This window comes from Oncorhynchus mykiss, chromosome 4, assembly GCF_057628025.1.
Source record: "Oncorhynchus mykiss isolate SJ-2025 chromosome 4, ASM5762802v1, whole genome shotgun sequence".
In the NCBI taxonomy this organism is placed as follows: Eukaryota; Metazoa; Chordata; class Actinopteri; order Salmoniformes; family Salmonidae; genus Oncorhynchus; species Oncorhynchus mykiss.
In genome coordinates, this window is record NC_143025.1 from 12,592,501 (window position 1) to 12,617,627 (window position 25,127).

The following is a 25,127-nucleotide window of genomic DNA, read 5'->3' on the forward strand; positions in this document are numbered from 1 at the left end:
CAGTCCTCTAACTGGAGGTCTATGGTACAATAAAATTACACATTACATATAACTCTCTCAGAGTGTGGCACAGCCTGTTCTCATATTCAAAACAGATTCCTCATCGAATCTAACATTTTCTCACAAAATGTACAGGCAACTAGTACATTACAGTTAACCAGGCTTGTTAATGTCACAATCCAGGTAGACTTGCAGTTCTATCCTATATCACTTCTGATGCTTGTAGACACTAATTCACCCATTCTGTTATTATAATATATTGTCATTTTTTGTTGTTGTTGCTCCTTTGCACCCCAGTATCTCTACTTGCACATTCATCTTCTGCACATCTATCACTCCAGTGTTTAATTGCTAAATTGTAATTACTTCGCCACTACGGCCTATATATTGTCTTACCTCCCTAATATTACCTCATTCACACTGTATATATATATGTATATTTTCTATGTTGTTACAGACTGTATGTTTGTTTATTCCATGTTTAACTCTGTGTTGTTGTTTGTGTCACACTGCTGTGCTTTATCTTGACCAGGTCGCAGTTGTAAATGAGAACTTGTTCTCAACTGGCCTACCTGATTAAATAAAGGTGTTCTCAACTGGCCTACCTGGTTAAATAAAGGTGTTCTCAACTGGCCTACCTGGTTAAATAAAGATGTTCTCAACTGGCCTACCTGGATAAATAAAGATGTTCTCAACTGGCCTACCTGGATAAATAAAGATGTTCTCAACTGGCCTACCTGGATAAATAAAGATGTTCTCAACTAGCCTACCTGGATAAATAAAGATGTTCTCAACTAGCCTACCTGGATAAATAAAGATGTTCTCAACTAGCCTACCTGGATAAATAAAGATGTTCTCAACTGGCCTACCTGGATAAATAAAGATGTTCTCAACTAGCCTACCTGGATAAATAAAGATGTTCTCAACTGGCCTACCTGGATAAATAAAGATGTTCTCAACTGGCCTACCTGGATAAATAAAGATGTTCTCAACTAGCCTACCTGGATAAATAAAGATGTTCTCAACTAGCCTACCTGGATAAATAAAGATGTTCTCAACTAGCCTACCTGGATAAATAAAGATGTTCTCAACCAGCCTACCTGGATAAATAAAGATGTTCTCAACTAGCCTACCTGGATAAATAAAGGTGTTCTCAACTGGCCTACCTGGATAAATAAAGGTGTTCTCAACTAGCCTACCTGGATAAATAAAGATGTTCTCAACTAGCCTACCTGGATAAATAAAGATGTTCTCAACTGGCCTACCTGGATAAATAAAGATGTTCTCAACTAGCCTACCTGGATAAATAAAGATGTTCTCAACTAGCCTACCTGGATAAATAAAGATGTTCTCAACTGGCCTACCTGGATAAATAAAGATGTTCTCAACTAGCCTACCTGGATAAATAAAGATGTTCTCAACTGGCCTACCTGGATAAATAAAGATGTTCTCAACTAGCCTACCTGGATAAATAAAGATGTTCTCAACTAGCCTACCTGGATAAATAAAGATGTTCTCAACTAGCCTACCTGGATAAATAAAGATGTTCTCAACTAGCCTACCTGGATAAATAAAGATGTTCTCAACTGGCCTACCTGGATAAATAAAGATGTTCTCAACTAGCCTACCTGGATAAATAAAGATGTTCTCAACTAGCCTACCTGGATAAATAAAGATGTTCTCAACTGGCCTACCTGGATAAATAAAGATGTTCTCAACTGGCCTACCTGGATAAATAAAGATGTTCTCAACTAGCCTACCTGGATAAATAAAGATGTTCTCAACTAGCCTACCTGGATAAATAAAGATGTTCTCAACTAGCCTACCTGGATAAATAAAGATGTTCTCAACTGGCCTACCTAGATAAATAAAGATGTTCTCAACTGGCCTACCTAGATAAATAAAGGAGAAATAATACAAAAAATAAAAAATAATAATAATACATTCTCTTTACAGCTGGACATCCTTGACTTTTCGGTCGTCACTAGCTACCACAGCCACAAAGGTATAAGCACCACCTATTTCTACAATTTATCTTCTTAAAATCAGATTATAAATAGAACCTTAACCCTAACCTTAACCACATACCTAACATTAAAATAAGCACATTCTTATTTTCAATGACAGCCAACAGTGGGTTAACTGCCTGTTCAGGGGCAGAATGACAGATTTGTACCTTGTCAGCACAGGGGTTTGAACTTGCAACCTTCCGGTTACTAGTCCAACTCTCTAACCACTAGGCTACCCTGCTGTTTTCATACATTTCAAAGATAATTGACAAGTCTGTCTTTGTGGCTGTGGTAATTAGTGGAATCTTTCCTTTCAGCTGTTTAATTGAATAATCACACTGCTCATCTAGCCAATGAGGAAGTCTGAGAAGGTCAGGTGACTTACCTATGAAAGGTCTACTGGAAGAAGTCAGATCACATGATCAGGTCAAATCATGTATCCCGTGGCAACCACCAGTTGTCGGCCATGTTGTGTGATAGAATCCGTCCTGGAAAAGAGAAGAAGAATAACAGAATTATAAAATCAGTCCTGAAGAAAATTAGTTTTTAAACTCAGATAAGCTGTGAATGAATCCAATCAAATAACCATTCAAATAAAGCAGTGAAATAAAGTGGTCCTTCTGAAGAAATCAGTAATCCAGTGTAGTCCAGTGATATACCAGAGTATTCTCACCAGTCCCCAACTGGGATGTGATGAGAGGAGGATGGAGTTCGAAGGTAAACAAGTAAACTATCAATCAATCTCCCTCTCAGCTAACCTCCCCCCCTCCTCCATCTCTCTCTCTCTCTCTCTCTTTATTTCTCTCTCTCTGGAAATCCACACCAACCAGAAACGGACCCAGTCAGTCAGTCATTCAATCAGTCAATCAGACAAAAACATTTAAATGACATCAGGCACAGTCAAACAGTCAGACCGACCCAGTCCAATCTGCCGGCTACACAAGCATCAGTTTCGCTGTCTCTCTTTCCATCTCTACCACACTGTCTCTTTGCCTCTGTCTGTCTCTCTCCCTCCCTCGTTCCCCCCCCCGCTCTCTCCCCCTTCCTTCTTCCCCCCCCCTCTTTCTCTCCCCCCTCGCTCTCTCCCCCCTCTTTCTCTCTCCTCCTCTTTATCTCTCCTCCTCTTTCTCTCCCATGTCTTTCTCTCTCCTCATCTTTCTCTCCCATGTCTTTCTCTCTCCCCCTCTTTCTCTCTCCTCCTCTTTCTCTCTCCTCCTCTTTCTCTCCCACGTCTTTCTCTCTCCTCCTCTTTCTCTCCCATGTCTTTCTCTCTCCTCCTCTTTCTCTCTCCTCCTCTTTCTCTCTCCTCCTCTTTCTCTCTCACCCCTCTTTCTCTCTCCTCCTCTTTATCTCTCCTCCTCTTTCTCTCCCATGTCTTCCTCTCTCCTCCTCTTTCTCTTCCATGTCTTTCTCTCTCCTCCTCTTTCTCTCTCCTCATCTTTCTCTCTCCTCATCTTTCTCTCTGCCCCCTCTTTCTCTCTCCTCCTCTTTCTCTCTCCTCCTCTTTCTCTCTCCCCCCTCTTTCTCTCTCCTCCTCTTTATCTCTCCTCCTCTTTCTCTCCCATGTCTTTCTCTCTCCTCTTTCTCTCCCATGTCTTTCTCTCTCCTCCTCTTTCTCTCTCCTCCTCTTTCTCTCTCCTCCTCTTTCTTTCTCCTCCTCTTTCTCTCTCCCCCCTCTTTCTCTCACCTCCTCTTTCTCTCTCCTCCTCTTTCTCTCCCATGTCTTTCTCTCTCCTCCTCTTTATCTCTCCTCCTCTTTCTCTCCCATGTCTTTCTCTCTCCTCCTCTTTCTTTCTCCTCCTCTTTCTCTCCTCCACTTTCTCTCTCCTCCTCTTTCTCTCCCATGTCTTTCTCTCTCCTCCTTTTTCTCTCTCCTCCTCTTTCTCTTCCATGTCTTTCTCTCTCCTCCTCTTTCTCTCTCCTCTTTCTCTCCCATGTCTTTCTCTCTCCTCCTCTTTCTCTCCCCCCTCTTTCTCTCTCCTCCTCTTTCTCTCTCCTCCTCTTTCTTTCTCCCTCTCTTTTTTCCCCTCTCTTTATTTCCTCTCCTTCTTTACTGGAATGGGTGACCTCAGCAGAATATGAGACCACACATAGTGTGTGTGTGTGTGTGTGTGTGTGTGTGTGTGTGTGTGTGTGTGTGTGTATGTGTGTGTGTGTGTGTGTGTGTGTGTGTGTGTGTGTGTGTGTGTGTGTGTGTGTGTGTGTGTGTGCGAGTGAGCGGATGTTCAACAGAGGGGTGCTGCTTTGAGTATTTTTCTCTCTCTGCTCGCTGCAAAGGTGGGTTTGAAGTGATGACGCCAGTCAGGCTGGCTAGTAGCCATGGCAACACACACACACTCTCCTCAAACAGGCTGCAGCATTGAGAGTGTTTTGTATCAAAAGCGATGGTTTAAGTTCACTGAGGTCCTTCATCTCATTGTATGTATGGCTGAGTGGATGGACAGATGAGTGGATGGATTTATGGATTGATGGATTTATGGATGGTTTATAGATTGATGGATTTATGGATGAAAGGATAAATAGGAGGCGAGCAGCACTATTTTGTGTGAAGGTTGCTTAAAGCACTTATGCTGTAAAGCTTGCATTTCAGTTACCATGGTAACGATGAGCATATCACGCACAAACAAACGCACACACGTATCAGAGCGAGGTGTACAGTATACCGCTGAGACAATGATATGTATACATTCTATGAAGTATGGATACATTCTTTATGCACACATTCTATACCTACACATTCTATGTGTGCACCTTCTATATGCACACATTCCTAGCCACCGTGCTTCTACACCTGCATTGCTTGCTGTTTGGGGTTTTAGGCTGGGTTTCTGTACAGAACTTTGAGATATCAGCTGATGTACGAAGGGCTATATAAATAAATTTGATTTGATTTGATTTGATTCTATATCTACACTTTCTATATCAACACATTCTATATGTACACATTCTATATCTACACATTCTACATGTTCACATTCTATATTCACACATTCTAAATCTACACATTCTATATGTTCACATTCTATAACTACACATTCTATATGTTCACATTCTATATGCACACATTCTATATCTACACACTCTATATGTACACATTCTATATCTACACATTCTATACCCACACATTCTATACATACACCTTCAAAATGGAAGCATTCTATATCTACACATTCTATATCAACACATTCTATATGTTCACATTCTATATGTACACATTCTATATCTGCATATTCTATATCTACACATTCTATATGCACACATTCTATATCTACACATTCTATATGTTCACATTCTATATGCACACATTCTATACCTACACATTCTATATCTACACATTCTATATGTTCACATTCTATATGCAAACATTCTATAACTACACATTCTATATCTACACATTCTATATGTTCACATTATTTATGCACACATTCTATATCTACACATGATGTATTGTCACATTATATATCTATGCATTCTATATCTACACATTTTATATGTACACATTCTATATGTACATATTCAATACCTACACATTCTATACATTCACATTCTATATGTACATATTATATACCTACACATTCTATACATTCACATTCTATATGTACACATTCTATATGTACACATTCCATATGTTCACATTATATACCTACACATTCTATACATTCACATTCTATATGTACATATTACATACCTACACATTCTATATGTGCATATTCTATATGTTTACATTCTACATGTACACATTCTACATTTTCACATTCTATATGCACACATTATATACCTACACACTATACATTCACATTCTATATGTACACATTCTATATGTTTCACATTCTATATGCACACATTATACATCCACACATTCTACATCTAAGCATTCTATATGTACACATTCTATATGTTCACATTCTATATGTACACATTCTATATGTACACATTCTATATGTTCACATTCTATATGTACACATTCTATATGTTCGAACTCTATATATACACATTCTATATGTACACATTCTACATCCACAAATTCTATATGTTCACATTCTATATGTACACATTCTAAATGTTCACATTCTATATGCACACATTATACATCTACACATTCTACATCTAAGCATTCTATATGTACACATTCTATATGTTCACATTCTATATGTACACATTCTATATGTACACATTCTATATGTTCACATTCTATATGTGCACATTCTATATGTTCGAACTCTATATGTACACATTCTATATGTACACATTCAACTTCCACAAATTCTATATGTTCACATTCTATATGTACACATTCTATATGTACACATTCTATATGTTCACATTCTATTTGTACACATTCTATATGTTCAAACTCTATATGTACACATTCTTTATTTACACATCCTATATGTTCACATGCTATATGTACATAAGCTATATGTTCACATTCTATATGTACACATTCTACATCTACACATTCTACATTTACACATTCTGTACCTACACATTCTATATGCTCACATTCTATATGTTCACATTCTATATGTACATATTGTATATGTGCACATTCTATATGTACACATCCTACATCTACACATTCTATATGTTCACATTCTGTATGTACACATTCTATATGTAATGGCAATGTATTCGTGCAGGCCTCCTCTGTAGGTCCTGTAGGCAGCACACTCTCTGTCACTCCTCTCAGGTCTAGGCTGCAGTACATCCATTGTGTTTGTCAGAACATATACAGCACTAAGCACAAGAGCCTCAGTACAGCCTGGTGTCCTAATGGTTGCTGTTTTCAAAAATGTTTTCAAAATGGGACTTGTTGCTCTATTCGACAAAGACATAGGCTAACATCAGAAGTCTACACCCCAGTACGAGTACAAGCAGCTGTCTACTCTACAGGGCTATGTTGTGTTGTTTTGATTCATGCCGATAGGGGGACAAGTTCTTCTTCTTTGGTTTTAGTACGCAGTAGGTACCTCAGATTATCCAGGTGGCTTTTTTAATTTTTTCATTTATTAAAAAAAATCTCAATTCTGGAATGAGATCTATATGGATGAGAGCATTACCTCTCAAACACAAAGACATTTCCCTATGTTTAAATGTATTTGTGAATGTTTGTTGATATTCTGTAGTATACCAGGTACCAACTATTTCATTTTTCATATTCAAGCCGTAGTTGATATCTTTCCTACCGTTTCAAGCCAAACAGTCTATTTAACTTTGTATTTTGTGTTTCATATGTTTTTGGACAGGCATTTGTTATTATTGGTTTTAATTGACAGCCCTCCTACCACTTTGGCTTGCTGATTATGTGGTGGATAAAGGTGTGGGAGAGCCACATGTATATCAGTGTTTGCAAATGTTATACCACCTATTCACTTTTATCCTTGGTTTTAGCTATTTTAACTATGCCTATTTTAAGACTGAGCATTTATTACTATTTATTCCAGATAAAACTCATATTTTGGAGGAAAACTGTTCCAGTCATATTTTAAACATTTTTAATGTGAGTGGCAATGGCCAACTTGATCATAAGATGTTTTTAGAAAATAGACCAACAATAACAGAGGACAGCAGGCCGTGTTTTACAATATACCAGGTTAATGGATCGAGAAACAGTTAATCACCCATAGTGTTAATGCATTCTGAGCCAGAAAACACTGAAACAAACAAACAATTTCTAGTGGGGATAATTAGTGTGAGTGGGAGCCCAGCCCAGTGGAACACTATAGCCATCAAGGCTACGCTTACTATGACCACAATTCAGATGGTTTCAAAATGACCTCCGCAAAGATTGTTCATGAATAATGTGTTTTTTATGTTGATAAAAATCACATTTTATATTGGGTGCTGTTATTGGGTTCTTGTTCTTTGTTTGTCACCCAATACAAAACACCTAATAAAGTCTGATTATGTGACAAAAGAGGCAGATATCAAAGCCAGCTCCCTCTGAGTCACTCAGATAATAGACAAAAGAGGCAGATATCAAAGCCAGCTCCCTCTGAGTCACTCACATAATAGACAAAATAGGCAGATATCAAAGCCAGCTCCCTCTGAGTCACTCACGTAATAGACAAAAGAGGCAGATATCAAAGCCAGCTCCCTCTGAGTCACTCACATAATAGACAAAAGACATGTCACCGTATAAGACTTCACACAGTCCCTGTCCCAGAAGAGAATCTCAGTGTTTGCTAGGATCAGTTTACCCTGTTAGATCATAATTAATAGTTTTATATGGAGAGGGGGGACCTGATGCTGGATCAGCATCTCTAATCTGATTCACTACAGGGCGAAACCGAGCCGAGCCAAACTGAGCAGAGCCTAGCTGTACCATGCTGGCCTGGTTACGCATCAACCACAGTTGCTGGAACCTTCTGGAAAGATGTGAAAATAAATATCCACACCAGCACAGTATGGCTCCTGTTGTACCTATTCTGACTCAGGCATGAAACGCTTTGTGAATACAGGACCATGGGCCATCCAGGAGCCATCAGGGGCCATCTAGGAGCCACCCAGAAGCCATCCAGGGGCCATCAGGAGCCATCCAGGAGGCATCCAGGAGGCATCTAGGGGCCAACCAGGAGCAATCCAGGGGCCATCCAGGAGCCCGATGAACTAAGTCTATCATACTTGGGAAAGGTTTGCACCTGTTATTTCCAAAAGGGACTATGGCATGAAAGGTAAGAATTAAAGGTACAATTGAGTTTAGGAGAAGGATAATCATCAAATCTTGTTTGCACTAGCTAGTTAACTCAATTTACTTCTGGGGGCGGAAGTGCCAACATCTGAACCAAAGAAAGCAGCAGATGGCATGCAAGGGAAGAAAACTACATTTGAGAGGAATAAAAAAAAATAGAATAGAAAAGGAAAGAAGGGAACTGCCTATTACACAACACAGTGATGCAGTATGTCTATGATTAAGGTGTTGTTTTCTTCCAGATGAGACAGTAGTGAGGAAGTTAGAGGTAGAGGTAGGAAGGTGTTGAGAGGTGTTGTATTAATGGGTGAGGTTGTTAGAGGTAGGAAGGTGTTGAGAGGTGTTGTATTAATGGGTGAGGTTGTTAGAGGTAGGAAGGTGTTGAGAGGTGTTGTATTAATGGGTGAGGTTGTTAGAGGTAGGAAGGTGTTGAGAGGTGTTGTATTAATGGGTGAGGTTGTTAGAGGTAGGAAGGTATTGAGAGGTGTTGTATTAATGGGTGAGGAGTATAAGGTAGGAAGGTATTGAGAGGTGTTGTATTAATGGGTGATGTTGTTAGAGGTAGGAAGGTATTGAGAGGTTTTGTATTAATGGGTGAGGTCGTTAGAGGTAGGAAGGTATTGAGAGGTGTTGTATTAATGGGTGAGGTCGTTAGAGGTAGGAAGGTATTGAGAGGTGTTGTATTAATGGGTGAGGTTGTTAGAGGTAGGAAGGTATTGAGAGGTGTTGTATTAATGGGTGAGGTTGTTAGATGTAGGAAGTTATTGAGAGGTGTTGTTATAATACACTCGGCAGGCAGGAGGAAGAAGCTCTTACTGAAAGTGATGATGGCACGGTAACAGGAGCCATGGTCACATGAGAGACAGAGACCTGCCTTCCTCAGCAGCTTAGATCGATCACTCACTCACACACACGCACGCACATGCACGAGAGCACGCAAGCACACACACAGACACACACAGCCACTCACACACACACGCACACACACACTGGATTCCTTTTAACAACATTAAAATATGCATCAATAAATAACCATGAAATGAATTCCCCCAAGGAAGGTTTGTTAGTAAACATCCTTCACCATCTCAGAAATGAAAGCACCCTTATTAACAGTCTCTCGCGTTGTCAATCAACATTACATCAAAATATGACAAAGTAGATACAGATTATATGTCTTCTATGGTAATTGTTCATACTGAGACACCATTCATGTCACGTACAACACTACGGTGAGCCAGAGAGATCAAACTGCACAGAGAGAGCTGTATGAGAGGATCCGTAAAGAATCCCACAGGGATGGGAGCTGTTGCATCGTTCTCCACGTATAAACAGTACATACATACACAAACAATATACTTACTGGGACAAACACACTAGACTTCCCAATGATAACAGTATTAGATTAAATATTTATCAATATTTATAATAGTGGGCAGCAAAGCATTAAGTATTGAGGGAGAAAACACACACACATAAACAAACAAAACATGCACTACACACACACACACACACACACACACACACACACACACACACACACACACACACACACACACAATACAGCTCTCTCCCTACTTTTTAGGATCAGCAGCGCAGCAGCAAAGAGCTGTAAACATTAATATTCACTCCATGTTGTCGTGTAGAGAGAAGGAAAGGTGTAGAGTGAGAGAGAGGGGAGGAAAGGTGTAGCGAGAGAGAGAGAGAGAGAGAGAGAGAGAGAGAGAGAGAGGAAAGGTGTAGAGAGAGAGAGAGGGGAAAGGTGTAGAGAGAGATCGAGAGAGAGAGAGAGAGGACGAAAGGTTTAGAGAGAGAGAGAGCGAGAGAGAGGACGAAAGGTGTAGAGAGAGATCGAGAGATCGAGAGAGAGAGAGCGAGAGAGAGCGAGAGAGAGAGGACGAAAGGTGTAGAGAGAGATCGAGAGAGAGAGAGAGAGAGAGAGAGAGAGAGAGAGAGAAGGTATAAGGGAGTAGTGGCAGCACTAGGCAGTCATCACCCAGTCGTATGGTCTAGTCTGGCAGAGCTTTCTTACCTGGGTGTGCTTCTCTTCACAGCACTATCATTCCACCCTCTCAGATCAACCCTTCGACACACAGCAATCTGAAGAGACCGCTGTTATCCCACAGCTCCACAGGCGACAGCCTCGTCTAGGTATATGCAGCAAGAGGCTGTACGGTAGCCTTGGCAACAGAGCTAGAATGAGGGAGAGGGATGGAGAGAGAGAGAGAGAGAGAGAGTGAGAGAGAGAGTAGGGAGGGGGAGGAGGGAGGAATCATAACAAATCACTGAGCAGTGTGCACCCCCATTGTCCCCTCTTCTCCTTCCAAGCTTTAGGTATTGCCACCCACCTCTCTCTCTCTCTCTCTCTCTCTCTCTCTCTCTCTCTCTATTGCTCATCATCTCTTTCTTCCTCCCTCTAGTCAGCCTCTACTGTATCATCAACCATTGCTTCCCTTTATGTCAGGGATGGGCAACTGGTGACACGCCTGATCAATCTCCCAACCCAACAAAAATAAAAAATAAAAAATAAAGATTGATTTACTTTATTGTTATATTGTCATGCATCTTCAGGATGTATTTGCTGTAGCAAAATAAAATACACATGTTTATATATACAGTATACATAAACAGACGTTCATATGACAGTGAAAAACTATTAAGACAACAAAACAAAAATATTATTTAATCAAGACCCAGATTGCAAATATAAAGATCCAAAAACTGGAGGCCTCTTACACTTCAGTGATGTGATGAAAAAATACTAGCGAAATGCATAGCACTCAGGATTAGAAAGGCTTTACTAGGTATTGTTCATCCTAATCAGACAGGTTTTTTTTACATGGATGATGCATTGGAGATAATAGACAACAACTACTAGAAATAATAAAACATAATTAAATATCTAAGAAGCCAGGCCTGGTATTTATAGCGGATTTTGAAAAGGACTTTGATAAAGTAAGACCGGATTTTATTTATAAATGCCTGGATTTTTTCAATTTTGGTGATTCTCTTATAAAATGGGTCAAAGTAATGTATGTTTACACCACAGGTGTAAAATAGTAAATAGCAGCTACTTCTCAGTTTTGAATTGTCAAGAGGAGTTAAACAAGGGTGTTCGCTGTTACCATATATATTCGTTACGGCCATCAAAGTGCTAGCTATTCAAATCAGATCAAATAACATTAGAAGACTAGAAATCCAAGGCTTAAAAACAAAGGTGTCCATGTATGCCGATGACTCAAGTTTTATATTAAGTCCACAAGCTAGATACCTGCAATGTCTCATTGAAGATCTAGATAACGTTTATGGACTCTCGGGACTAAAACCTATGATAAATGTACAATATTACGTATTGTATATTTCAAAAATACTATCCTGCAGTTTACCTATAAAATGGGCTGATGGTGAAGTAGACATACTTGGTATTCATATCACAAAATATATAAATGAACTCTCCACAATGAATTTCATTAGAAAATTGTAAACATGGAAAGGTCATACATTCATCAAAAAGGAATCCAAGGTATTAGTATGAACTAGTGTACTTTAGGGGCATTGCTCCAAAAGAGAAGTAATGAATACTTCTTACTGTACCCATTTGTCTGATGTGCATTATCTTGGTTTTTATATTGGTTAATCATTCATCTCCATTTGGTACACCAGAGATTGACAGTGTTCAGCATACATCGCAAATCAAACTCACTCTCTGAAAGGAGGACAATATCATCTGCGTACAATAGTCTCCCCAAAATTGTGCAATCTCATTTAACAATCTCATTTAAGGTTTGCATGCTTGATTTGCTGTGCCAAGTAATTTACAAAAACAGAAAAGAAAGTTGGGGAAAGCACATCTCCTTGTTTGACTCCAAACAGAGTGGGGAAACCATCCGGCCTCCAACTCATCTACTGGTCCACAGGAGACTGGAGCTCTATATAGGAAACCATCCAGTCTCCAACTCATTTACTGGTCCACAGGAGACTGGAGCTCTATATAGGGAACCATCCAGTCTCCAACTCATTTACTGGTCCACAGGAGACTGGAGTTCTATATAGGAAACCTTTCAGTCTCCAACTCATTTACTGGTCCACATGAGACTGGAGTTCTACATAGGAAACCATCCAATCTCCAACTCATCTACTGGTCCACAGGAGACTGGAGTTCTATATAGGAAACCATCCAGTCTCCAACTCATTTTCTGGTCCACAGGAGACTGGAGCTCTATATAGGAAACCATCCAGTCTCCAACTCATCTACTGGTCCACAGGAGACTGGAGCTCTATATAGGAAACCTTTCAGTCTCCAACTCATCTACTGGTCCACGGGAGACTGGAGCTCTATATAGGAAACCATCCAGTCTCCAACTCATTTACTGGTCCACAAGAGACTGGAGCTCTATATAGGAGACCATCCAGTCTCCAACTCATCTACTGGTCCACAGGAGACTGGAGCTCTATATAGGAAACCATCCAGTCTCCAACTCATTTACTGGTCCACAGGAGACTGGAGCTCTATATAGGAAACCTTTCAGTCTCCAACTCATTTACTGGTCCACAGGAGACTGGAGTTCTATATAGGAAACCATCCAGTCTCCAACTCATTTACTGGTCCACAGGAGACTGGAGCTCTATATAGGAAACCATCCAGTCTCCAACTCCTTTACTGGTCCACAGGAGACTGGAGCTCTATATAGGAAACCATCCAGTCTCCAACTCATCTACTGGTCCACAGGAGACTGGAGTTCTATATAGGAAACCTTTCAGTCTCCAACTCATCTACTGGTCCACAGGAGACTGGAGCTCTATATAGGAAACCATCCAGTCTCCAACTCATTTACTGGTCCACAGGAGACTGGAGTTCTATATAGGAAACCTTTCAGTCTCCAACTCATCTACTGGTCCACAGGAGACTGGAGCTCTATATAGGAAACCATCCAGTCTCCAACTCATTTACTGGTCCACAGGAGACTGGAGCTCTATATAGGAAACCATCCAGTCTCCAACTCATCTACTGGTCCACAGGAGACTGGAGTTCTATATAGGAAACCTTTCAGTCTCCAACTCATTTTCTGGTCCACAGGAGACTGGAGCTCTATATAGGAAACCATCCAGTCTCCAACTCATCTACGGGTCCACAGGAGACTGGAGCTCTATATAGGAAACCTTTCAGTCTCCAACTCATCTACTGGTCCACAGGAGACTGGAGCTCTATATAGGAAACCATCCAGTCTCCAACTCATTTACTGGTCCACAAGAGACTGGAGCTCTATATAGGAGACCATCCAGTCTCCAACTCATCTACTGGTCCACAGGAGACTGGAGCTCTATATAGGAAACCATCCAGTCTCCAACTCATTTACTGGTCCACAGGAGACTGGAGCTCTATATAGGAAACCTTTCAGTCTCCAACTCATTTACTGGTCCACAGGAGACTGGAGTTCTATATAGGAAACCATCCAGTCTCCAACTCATTTACTGGTCCACAGGAGACTGGAGCTCTATATAGGAAACCATCCAGTCTCCAACTCCTTTACTGGTCCACAGGAGACTGGAGCTCTATATAGGAAACCATCCAGTCTCCAACTCATCTACTGGTCCACAGGAGACTGGAGTTCTATATAGGAAACCTTTCAGTCTCCAACTCATCTACTGGTCCACAGGAGACTGGAGCTCTATATAGGAAACCATCCAGTCTCCAACTCATTTACTGGTCCACAGGAGACTGGAGCTCTATATAGGAAACCATCCATTCTCCAACTCATTTACTGGTCCACAGGAGACTGGAGTTCTATATAGGAAACCATCCATTCTCCAACTCATTTACTGGTCCACAGGAGAATGGAGCTCTATATAGGAAACCATCCATTCTCCAACTCATTTACTGGTCCACAGGAGACTGGAGTTCTATACAGAGCATTTAACATCCATTTACCATGCACGCCGACATTTATAAGTTTGAAAACAAGAAAATCCCTATTTACCCAATCAAAGGACTATTGGAAATCAATAAAACATAAACAGAGCTGCCAACTCGCACGAATTGGCCGAGATCAGACACACGCATTTGACCATCTTCTCACGCTCACATGCCACACCTCTTATATGAACGCATTGAAAAGTACTGCATTTATTTGTCTAATCAGTCCATTGTACAGTCAGTGTGTTAATGTTTCAGCTGTGCTCCAAATCGCTTTGAAATCGTAGCATCTGCTCCTGCAATTTAACATCACGAGCGGAACCTCTGTCATTGTCCTGTCTTATCACAGCACTGTGAATCCCGGAACATTGAAGCATATGATTGGTCTAGTTATGTAAGGGATCAAGGGGATTGGATGCACGTTTTAAAGAAACACCCCTCAAGATTAGGAGAGTGGAGCGGAATGTAGAGAGTTGATAAAACTAAAAAAATGCAGCATGGTTACGCTGTTTTATGTGCAATGTTGTCAACAAAAGGAGGATGCTGTTACTCCCGCCCGTATTGCAGAATGCTGCCTTTTGACATCATGTAATAAAGTCTCTTTTATCCACACTTGCATTAGTCCCCTCATTTGGTGATTGGAATTTAAAGGCTCTGCATGGTCAATCTGATGTCTGCAGTGGCCGTACACCATTTACTGCGATGCGGCCTCTGCAGATGTCAGAGCATTCATACTTCTTGCAATTTGCGGAGCAGAGCTGTTGTGAAGGAAGTTCTCAAGGAAGTGAGTTTGTGTTTATAAAGGACCTTCCGCCCCCCACCTACCGTCAACCAATCATGTTAATGCGGAGCTACAGTGGCTTGCGAAAGTATTCACCCCCGTAGCATTTTTCCTATTTTGTTGCCTTACAACCTGGAATAAAAATAGATTTTTTGCAGGGGTTTGTATCATTTCATTTACACAACATGTCACTTTGAAGATGCAAAATATTTTTTATTGTGAAAAAATAAGAAATAAGACAAAAAAACAGAACACTCGAGCATGCATAACTATTCACACCACACCAAAGTCAATACTTTGTAGATCCACCTTTTGCAGCAATTACAGCTGCAAGTCTCTTGGGGTATGGCTCCATAAGCTTGGCACATCTAGCCACTGGGATATTGCCCATTCTTAAAGGCAAACTGCTCCAGCTCCTTCAAGTTGGATGGGTTCAGCTGGTGTACAGCAATCTTTAAGTCATACCACAAATTCTCAATTGGATTGAGGTCAGGGCTTTGCCTAGGCCATTCCAAGACATTTAAATGTTTCCCCTTAAACCACTTGAGTGTTACTTTAGCAGTATGCTTAGGGACATTGTCCTGCTGGAAGGTGAACCTCCGTCCCAGTCTCAAATCTTTGGAAGACTGAAACAGGTTTCCCTCAACAATATCCCTGTATTAAGCACCATCCATCATTCCTTCAATTCTGACTAGTTTCCCATTCCCTGCCGATTAGAAACATCCCCACGGCATGATGCTGCCTTCACCATGCTTCACTGTGGGGATGGTGTTCTCGGGGTGATGAGAGGTGTTGGGTTTGCGCCAGACATAGCGGTTTCCTTGATGGCCAAAAAGCTCAATTTTAGTCTCATTTGACCAGAGTACCTTCTTCCATATGTTTGGTGAGTCTCCTACATGCCTTTTGGCGAACACCAAACGTGTTTGCTTATTTATTTCTTTAAGCAATGGCTTTTTTCTGGCCACTCTTCCGTAAAGCCCAGCTCTGTGGAGTGCATGGCTTAAAGTGGTCCTATGGACAGATACTCCAATGTCCGCTGTGGAGCATTGCAGCTCCTTCAGGTTTATCTTTGGTCTCTTTGCTGCCTCTCTGATTAATGCCCTCCTTGCCTGGTCTGTGAATCTTGGTGGGCGGCCCTCTCTTCGCAGGTTTGGCGTGGTGCCATATTCTTTCCATTTTTTTAATAATGGATTCAATGGTGCTCCGTGGGACGTTCAAAGTTTCTAAAAATGTTTCCAACCCAACCCTGATCTGTACTTCTCCACAACTTTGTCCCTGACCTGCTTGGAGAGCTCCTTGGTCTTCATGGTGCCGCTTGCTTGGTGGTGCCCCTTGCTTAGCGGTGTTGCAGACTCTGGGGCCTTTCAGAACAAGTGTATATATACTGAGATCTTGTGACAGAACATGTTACACTTTTTGATTGCACACGGGTGGACTTTATTTAACTAATTATGTGACTTCTGAAGGTAATTGGTTGCACCAGATCTTATTTAGGGGCTTCATAGCAAAGGGGGTGAATAGATATGCATGCATCACTTTTCCTTTTTTCCCCTTTTTTTTAAAAACAATTATTTATTTTCATTTCACTTTACCAATTTGGACTATTATGTGTATGTCCATTACATGAAATCCAAATAAAAATCTATTTAAATTACAGGTTGTAATGCAACAAAATAGAAGAAACACCAAGGGGGATGAATACTTTTGCAAGACACTGTATTTACTTAATAGTCTGATCAGTGGAACAATTATTATTCTTAACAATGGGATAAAATATAGGGTAACTACTGTGCTTTCCAGCAAGAACACTACTTATTTTAGTATTCCACTTCTTTCCAGTTTTGCCAGTGTAATCACATATTTGAAAGCTCATATGACTACTTGTGTCTTTGAAAATGAATTATACGAGGGTAGGTATTTTTGCAGCCAGTCATGGACAGTTTTGAATAAGTCAAACCAATAAGAACTGGATATTGAATGCTCCAGGCCTCAAATATAATGTTTTGCTATTTTAGTGTTTGTCCACATGCTAGGCAGAGATGGTAGGGGGACTCACAACTCATAAACGCATCATATTCTGTCTATGTAGAGCAAGATGATGGCAAGGATCTTCAACCTAGACATTAACCAGGGAATTTTCCTACAATACAGTTTACCAATTTTCTGCGGTCTCTCAGCCTTGGATTATACTGATTTACCAGGTAAACACGTTTCCCTTGCCTCATGTAGTACATTTCAGAACTGGCTATAATGCTGATCAATATTATATTGTGCTTTCAGGCAGGCTTCCAGGTTATCAATAAGGTCCATAAGAACAGTACATGACATATCAGATGAAAGAAAATGGTCAGGTAGGTTTCTAAGACTTCTTTTGGTCTGATTTGGACTTGACTTAGATGAGCCTACATACTTAGATATTGTTTATTTGAATTAACCAGGCAAGTCAGTTAAGAACAAATTCTTATTTTAGAAAGACAGCCTACCCCGGACAAACCCTGCCCTAACCCAGACAACACTGGGCCAATTGTGCGCTGCACTATGGTACTCTCGACCACAGCCGGTTGTGATACAACCTGGGAATGAACCAGGGTTTAGTAGTGATGCCTCAAGCATTGAGATGCAGAGCCTTAGACTGCTGCGCCACTCAGGAGCCCAAAAGTGTGAGATGAGTCTACCTCCTTAGATGAATCTACCTCCTTAGATGAATCTACCTCCTTAGATGAATCTACCCCCTTAGATGAATCTACCTCCTTAGATGAATCTACCTCCTTAGATGAGCCTACCTCCTTAGATGAGCCTACCTTCTAAGATGAGCCTATCTCCTTAGATGAATCTACCTCCTTAGATGAATCTACCTCCTTAGATGAATCTACCTCCTTAGATGAATCTACCCCCTTAGATGAATCTACCTCCTTAGATGAATCTACCTCCTTAGATGAGCCTACCTCCTTAGATGAGCCTACCTTCTAAGATGAGCCTATCTCCTTAGATGACTCTACCTCCTTAGATGAGCCTACCTCCTTAGATGAATCTACCTCCTTAGATGAGCATACCTTCTAAGATGAGCCTATCTCCTTAGATGAGCCTACCTCCTTAGATGACTCTACCTCCTTAGATGAGCCTACCTCCTTAGATGAGCCTACCTCCTTAGATTACTCTACCTCCTTAGATGAGCCTACCTCCTTAGATGACTCTACCTCCTTAGATGAGCCTACCTCCTTAGATGAGCCTACCTCCTTAGATTAATCTACCTCCTTAGATGAATCTACCCCCTTAGATGAGCCTACCTCCTTAGATGAGCCTACCTTCTAAGATGAGCCTATCTCCTTAGATGAGCCTACCTCCTTAGATGACTCTACCTCCTTAGATGAGCCTACCTCCTTAGATGAATCTACCTCCTTAGATGAGCCTACCTTCTAAGATGAGCCTATCTCCTTAGATGAGCCTACCTCCTTAAATGACTCTACCTCCTTAGATGAGCCTACCTCCTTAGATGAGCCTACCTCCTTAGATGAATCTACCTCCTTAGATGAGCCTACCTTCTAAGATGAGCATACATCAACTTCCTCCCCTGTATAGTTTCCAACCATGAATTTTAGAAACAACAATGAATGATCAGGCAGTCTACTGTGGTCTCCAATCAGGCCAATACATTCAGGACCTTTACTTTCCCCAAGCTCAGTTGAGTTAATTACATTGAACTCCACACGTGTATTGAGACAGTCATGGGGTGTTACAATACAGTCAACAACTGCTTTTCCCTTTGTTGATACTGATGTGAAATGATCATTTTGTGGTGATAATCTACCATTCATAATGAAGCACATTGCGGTAAAGCATCCTTTAAGAATTCAATGAATGTTTCCCCATGCCTACTTCCACCTGTGTCTAAAGCAACTCAAGGTGCAGTACCATCAATGTTAATTATAAACTGGGTAGTTCGAACCCTGAATGCAGATTGGATGAAAGCCATGGCACATCAGACTGTATACCATGTGCAGCAAGTAGCCAAGTGGTTAGACTAGTAACCTAGTGGTTAGACAGTAATTGGACTAGTAACCGAAAGGTTGCAAGATTGAATCCCTGAGCTGACAAAGTAAACATCTGTCGTTCTGCCCCTGAAAAAGGTTAGTTAACCCACTGTTCCTAGGCCGTCATTGAAAATAAGAATTTGTTCTTATCTAACTTGCCTAGTTTAAAAAAGAAAATACCATGGGTGTGACAAAACATTTATTTTTACTGCTCTAATTACATTGGTAACCAGTTTATAATATCAATAAGGCACCCAGGGATCTTTGTGGTATATTGCCAATATACCACGGCTAAGGGTTGTATCCATAAGAACAGCCCTTAGCCGTGGTATATTGGCCATATACCACACCCACCCGGGTCTTATGTTAGTTAGTCTCACTCAGATATCATATTAAGAATGGCAAATATTTCTCCCCACCTTACTGCAACATGGGTAGAACTGCAGAAATGTTGTTGTAAAACTGCAAATTCTTCTCTCCGCCCAATGGCAAAATGTGTAGAACTGCAGGAAAAACCTTTGAGCCACTGCGGCTCCCATCCCCTCCCTTTCTCATACTCACTCACTCCCTCACTTACTCTCTCTCTCTCACTCAATATCTCTCACTCGATCTCCCCTCCCTCCCTCTCTCTCTCTCTTTCTCTCTCCCTCTCTCCCTCCTGTCCTGCCATATGGTAGTTTCCTCTGGCAGCTCTCTGAACTGAACAGTAGAAACACAGTCAATAGCCCATCTACACAAATCCACATGCTCCCCCCCTCTCTCTCTCTGTCTCTGTGTATGTCCCCCCTCTCTCTCTCTCTGTCTCTGTCTCTGTGTATGTCCCCCCCTCTCTCTCTGTCTCTGTGTATGTCCCCCCTCTCTCTCTCTCTGTCTCTGTGTATGTCCCCCCCTCTCTCTCTCTCTATCTCTTGTATGTCCCCCCTCTCTCTCTCTCTCTGTCTATGTGTATGTCCCCCTCTCTCTCTGTCTCTGTGTATGTCCCCCCTCTCTCTCTCTCTGTCTCTGTGTATGTCCCCCCTCTCTCTCTCTCTCTCTCTCTCTGTGTCTCTGTGTATGTCCCCCCCTCTCTCTCTCTCTATCTCTTGTATGTCCCCCCTCTCTCTCTCTCTCTGTCTATGTGTATGTCCCCCTCTCTCTCTGTCTCTGTGTATGTCCCCCCTCTCTCTCTCTCTCTGTCTCTGTGTATGTCCCCCCTCTCTCTCTCTGAAGATTCACCTGGTCTCCTAATCATAGGGGAGTGTTCCTCTGGTGGAAAAGTAGGACACCTAGTGGTCTACATCTGTCACTGCAGAACCATCATAGGGCTTACTGGAACACATCACACTTTCAGTATTGATAGGTTTTACATCTCCAGCTGATTATGCAGACCTTATTGGATCAGTGTTTACATATCCAACAACATGGTTCTTATGCTTCAGTAAAAATGTACACTACTGTTCAAAAGTTTGGGGTCACTCAGAAATGTCCTTGTTTTTGAAAGAAAAGCAATTTTTTGGTCCATTAAAATAACATCAAATTGATCAGAAATACAGTGTAGACATTGTTAATGTTGTAAATGACTATTGTAGCTGGAAACAGCTGATTTTTTAATGGAATATCTACATAGGTGTACAGAGGCCCAAAAGTTACTAAAACCTTCCCCTGACCGGATTGAATGGGCTCGTGGGCTGGATCCGGCTCGTGGGCCTTATGTTGCCCACCCCTGGTCTACTGTTATCAGTATGTCAGAATTTACTTTGACCTCTATCAAGTGTAAATGTTATTGTCAGCAGCCTTCCTGTCTATCAGTGTCACATGGCTTACAGGGATGCTAATCTATCAACCAGTGGATTTGCATTTTGCAGAAGTAAAGCATTCATCTCGCTACAATAGAGATCATATCACTTCCTCATTGGACTATCAGAATGTTGTTTAGAACTACATACCGCCACTATAGTTCACGACTAGAGTCTATCTGTGAGTATGTGGATACCTGCTCGTCAAACATCTAATACCAAAATCATAGGCATTAATATGGAGTTGTCCCCGCTGCTGCGGGGACTTGCTTCCATTCAGCCACAAGATCATTAGTGAGGTTGGGCACTGATGTTGGGCGATTAGGCCTGTCTCACAGTCAACGTTCCAATTCATCCCAAAGGTGTTCGATGGGGTTGAGGTCAGGGCTCTGTGCAGGCCAGTCAAGTTCTTCCACATCTGCAGTGAAAGGTGACATAACTAGAGCTGTGTTTGTCAGACCATAAAACATCCTGAAAATCAGCCTTCTCACGTAAACGTCTGTAGCGTGGCATGCGCTGTTTCTTGCATTTCTGCACAAGTGAAAATACATCATTCACAAGTGAAAATACATCATTCACAAGTGATAATACATCATTCACAAGTGAAAATACATCATTCACAAGTGATAATACATCATTCACAAGTGATAGGCTAATATTCTCAATTTAATGTTGTCTTTACATAGACTAAATAATGTATGTGTGAAATTAGTTTTGATTTAGAATGGACCATTATCATGCACCTGTCTTGGAATATGGGCATGGGGGGAAAAAGGACTGTCGTCTATGCACTTAGATAGCGAGTGGAGGACACTTTTCCCATGTTTCATTTTCATGCCAGCCAGGTAGGTTATACTCTTGTTGTAAAGATAAGCAATGTGCTTAATATTAGGAAACTAGTAGGTCTAGCCCATAGAAAGCTGATGGGATCCTCCTCTTTTTAATAGAGGCCATCTAAACTCTGTCTTCTCAAGCAATTGCATAGCATATAGAAATGTTGTGCAACATTGGATTTGATTGCGATCGCAATTTGTGACCACCAATGTGGAAGTAATATGGTCACTGTATCATTTCATTCCCTATTGGCCCCGCCCTCAACCTGGGGCAACTTACAACCTGTGGCTTCTTACACAGTGACGTCCCCACCCTCACCCTGGGGCCTATTACACAGTGACGTCTGATAAGCCCTCATTAACATCATATTATCTGTAAAGAGATTACATGCCCTATATATTCAGATGGTTGAAACTAAACAAGGTGGATCTGAACTGTAACATGGTTCTGGCAGTAAAGACGTAAACACACAGGTTATAATGGCAATTATGACCATTTGACAAATTGTTACCGTAGAACTATAAGGTTCTATCTGACAATTTGGTCAAAAATGTGTTATTCACATAGAGTTCCTCTAGGTGGTTCTTTACATGTGAGATATGTCCGATTTTTATTTTAAAAAGTAAATGTACGATGGAAAGAAAAATATTACTTGTTCTATCTGCGCAATCACGTTTTAACTTGGTGCTTCAAGGTTCCTTCTTCAATCCTATCACGTTTTAACTTGGTGCTCCAAGGTTCCTTCTTCAATCCTATCACGTTTTAACTTGGTGCTCCAAGGTTCCTTCTTCAATCCAATCACGTTTTAACTTGGTGCTCCAAGGTTCCTTCTTCAATCCTATCACGTTTTAACTTGGTGCTCCAAGGTTCCTTCTTCAATCCTATCACGTTTTAACTTGGTGCTCCAAGGTTCCTTCTTCAATCCAATCACACAATGCTGGGTTGTCAATCAAAATTAACTGTATGTAAGGTGATATACTTACTGAGTCATGAAAGAGGAAGACATCACAAAACATTTCTGAGATCTGGGACATGATAAAATACTCATTATCTAAAAATGATAGATTTTGCAGATAGAACCTTATTGTCTCAAGTCCTTGATTATTCATATTATAGGTTCTGGTCCTCTTTTTAAATGATTTAGATTGTTTCCACCACTTTTTTAAGAAGAATGCCCATAATGTAAGCTCTTGTAAAAACACATGAATACAGGCGCCTTAAAGCATGTTTAAGGCCCTTAGGAGAGACATTGCTGTTTTGTCTTATTCTATATCAATACAGAAACCTCCATGGAAGGGGTATTTCACAAAAATGACAAACTTACCACATTTTATTAATAACTATCAAGTAGTTCAGTGACTTTGGTTGTCAGAGACCAGACACACATATCAGTTTACTCATCCGGAACTACATCTTCGCAATGTTGCTAGTTCTGCAAAGGATGTAGTATAGCTGTCATTTTAGGGAACTATCGCTTTAACAAATGTGTGATGAACATTAATTCATGTATTTGATGATGTGACTAGAACGAAGGAAGGGTATTCTCTTTATTTAATCATTAAATGTCTGTGCTTTTCTATTGAAATTGAAATCATTTTAGCATTCTGTGGCAGATAGGTTCTATCTGCGATTGCACCCCCTAGAAAAGGGTTTTTGATACTCTGCACTTGAGGTACCTTTAACATGAGGACCTTAATGGGTTATGAAAGAAGAATTCACTACAAACAGTTCAGTTCTGATGTGAAAACTTTGTCTCAGAACTATGCTTTGCGAAGATAGAACCTTATAGTCCCAAGGTCTTGAATGTAAACAAACAGATGAGAGAGAGATAGAACGGAGCGAGAGTTGGAATGAGTTCTGATGTGAAAACTTTGTCTCAGAATTATGCTCTGCGAAGATAGAACCTTATAGTCCCAAGGTCTCGAATGTAAACAAACAGATGAGAGAGAGATAGAACGGAGAGAGAGTTGGAATGAGGAAAGAGACAGAAGGAAGAGAGAGAGAAAGAGAGAGAGAGAGAGAGAGATTGAGAGAGGGAGAGAGAGAGAGAGGGAGAGAGCAAGAGAGAGAGAGAGAGAGAGAGAGAGAGAGGGAGAGAGAGAGAGAGAGGGAGAGAGAGAGAGATTGAGAGCGATAGAGAGAGAGAAAGAGAGAGAGAGAGAGAGCAAGAGAGAGAGAGAGAGAGAGAGAGAGAGAGAGAGAGAGAGAGAGAGAGAGAGAGGGAGAGAGAGAGAGAGAGGGAGAGAGAGAATGAGAGCGATAGAGACGGGGGAGAAAGAAAGGGAGAGCAGACAGTATTCTAATGGGGGTTGATAGCGAAAATGACAATTTCATACAGAAGTAATTATAACTGTTTCCTCTAAATCTAAACAAGGGCTTAAGTGAAACTCTATCCCTTTAATGGATGGTTGGGACAGAGATTTCAAATATAAACAGACATTTAAAAGGACTCACCCTTTAACTGAGGGTTTGGACAGCGAGTACAGTACAGCACAGTCCAACAGAGTGACTCTGTAATCCTGACTAAAGAGGAGTGTACGAGGGGGGGGTTAGTATCAAGACGAGGGTTCACTGGAGGGTCACTAGCTGTTACAGCATGTACTGGTGGTCTGATTAAATATGGATAATTTCATTCAGTATGTACAGTAGGTTCTGATGGAGATGACTGTCTGTAAATAGTATGGAAGTGTACTGTATGTATGAGCGTGTGTGTTACAGTGTATCTCCTCGCAGTGTGGATCCAGTCCAACTGGGACTTGACCTTATAATTAAGACACAACCAGAAAAACAGTCCCCCTGTCCCCTGCCTCCCCCCTCCATCCTCCCTCCCTAAAGAATGTCCGTCTACACACAGCAATGTAAGATTTCATCCCCCTCCAAAAGACAACAGCTCTCTCTTTTCACATTGAAAATAAAAAGGAGGCAACAGAATAGAAGGCAAGTATGTGTGAGGGCTTTCTCCTCTCCTCCCCTCCCCCTCTCCTCCCCTGCCCTTCTCTCCTCCCCTTTTCTCCTCTCCTTTCCTCTCCTCCTCTCCTCCTATCCTGCTTGCCAGATGTGGAAAACTCCTGGTTAAAGTAAAAGTAGATCTGGCA

The 25,127-nt window shown here is 41.1% G+C and overlaps 1 protein-coding gene across 2 annotated transcripts in view; it reads right to left on the reverse strand.

The window, feature by feature from the left end:
• Positions 1 to 11,029, reverse strand: part of LOC110521305 (tyrosine-protein phosphatase non-receptor type 5) — a 33,146-nt gene extending 22,117 nt beyond the window's left edge. The window contains exons 1-2 of one of the 2 annotated variants that reach the window (XM_036969000.2): positions 10,730 to 11,029; positions 2,395 to 2,497 (exon numbers count right to left, since the gene is read on the reverse strand). The gene's annotated coding sequence lies outside the window, so the exon portion shown is untranslated. The remainder of the gene's footprint in view (positions 1 to 2,394; positions 2,498 to 10,729) is intronic. The other variant, XM_036969002.2, reaches the window with a different exon arrangement.
• Positions 11,030 to 25,127: the final 14,098 nt, after the last annotated feature.